This window comes from Asterias amurensis, chromosome 8, assembly GCF_032118995.1.
Source record: "Asterias amurensis chromosome 8, ASM3211899v1".
NCBI classification, from domain to species: Eukaryota; Metazoa; Echinodermata; class Asteroidea; order Forcipulatida; family Asteriidae; genus Asterias; species Asterias amurensis.
The window spans coordinates 17,276,018-17,277,682 of NC_092655.1; the positions used below are offsets into that span (position 1 = coordinate 17,276,018).

The 1,665-nt window shown below is 37.3% G+C and overlaps 1 long non-coding RNA gene across 1 annotated transcript; it reads right to left on the reverse strand.

The window, feature by feature from the left end:
• Window positions 1-228: 228 nt before the first annotated feature.
• Window positions 229-1,378, reverse strand: LOC139941141 (uncharacterized). The gene is made up of 3 exons (XR_011786541.1): window positions 1,271-1,378; window positions 979-1,108; window positions 229-632 (listed from the first exon to the last, which is right to left on the reverse strand). It is a non-coding gene; the product is annotated as an uncharacterized lncRNA (long non-coding RNA).
• Between the last annotated feature and the right edge of the window lie 287 nt (window positions 1,379-1,665).

The window sequence follows — 1,665 nt, forward strand, 5'->3', positions numbered from 1 at the left end:
TTAAACCCCAAGTGTGTCACAATATTAACATGTCTTCATATAGTAACCAGTAAAAAAACATGGTGGCCACCATGTGTGGGTACCCCAGAACAGATACCATGTAAACAATTAGAATAATAACTAATTGAATTACAGAGTGACACAAAATAAAAGTTACAATTTATATTTAATTCATTGTAACAATACAAAACTTCATTACATAAATCACCACTTATAAACAGTCCTTAACACACTTGTTTACTTTTTATTGGTAGTGAGTATACTTTGACAAATAACCTTATGTTGTCTTGACTTTGTACAGCAAATATTTTTGTGTAAGTGGCAAAATATCTATCTAGATAATGTCGCTAAATACTGCAGAAGTAAGGCCTCTTCATCACCATTCCACCTTGATCGTTCTTGCGCTTGTCGCATCCAAGTGACGCTTCCAAATTCTCTGATGTCATCCATCTAACGCCAACTTGGTCTGCCTCTTCGTCTCGTTTGTGTTCTTGGGGTTCATTCTGTTGACAATGTTCATCTGTTGTCATGATGCCTTAGATGAGGTGGTGAAGCAAGTGTTTTATTGGTGTTGCATAAGGTGGCACAGCATCTTCACGCGCCCAACTTGAAGATGTTCGAACGTGTTAATCCTGTATTAAATATGATCAAAAAAGAAAAAAAAACTAATTAGAGCGAGATTTGGATTTAAAGGTCAATAATGTGTGTATACTATATCAAGAATTGCTTTTTATTAAGTATGCATATCCCTCACTCAGTGACTCTCCTGGCGCACGCTTTAACATACATTTTTCAGACAAGGTCAACGGTCATCGCTCCTTCAAATATGCTTCTCCAAGACTTTGGAACTCTCTTCCCAACAATATCATCAAGGTATATGGGACTATGTGTGAATAATGAAACCTAAGAAATGTCTATTATCTGCACTTGTATGGATTTCTAAACTTTCATCTCAAGCTTCGCTAAAACAGATCATACCTTCAAATTCCACTCAGGACCCTGGTGAGTAGCTGAGGAATAAGTCTATCACCTCAAGCCATGATGTATCTTTCTGTACTGTGACGTCACATCTTCATGGTCCATGTTGACACGCAGTCGTCACAATCATCTACAAGAAAATTACAATGTACTCGCATCAGTACCATATCAAGACTTGGATCATCAGGGCCAACTTTCATAGAGCTGCTTAAGAACAAAAAGGATCCAAGCAAATGAAATGCACTGTGAAATGAAGTTTCGAGATTAAAGAGATCATTCTCTAGCTATCTACCTATGTTTGGTGCACTTCAATGACAACTGGGATGTTGTCCGCATAGGCAGGCATCCTCTCGGCTGTTTTCATGTTGGCGCTTGTTATCAGCAGGTATCCCAAGCAGATCTGCAGACTCCTGAAATATATGTCAATTAAGACATTTCAGTATAATTATTTTCACCAAATACTTTTTACTGTAGAACAATTATAGTTCATGTTGCAAGGTTGTATTTGGCACATTTATGTAATACAATGTTATTTTTTTCACATCACTAATCCAGAAGAGGAAAACAGTTATGCTCCAGTCAAAATCACAAAGTTTGCCAACAATCAAACTAAAAATAAACTTACCCTGTCTTGTCATTTTGCTCACAGCGTACAAAGGTCCCAATGATTACTTCATGGCCGGCATG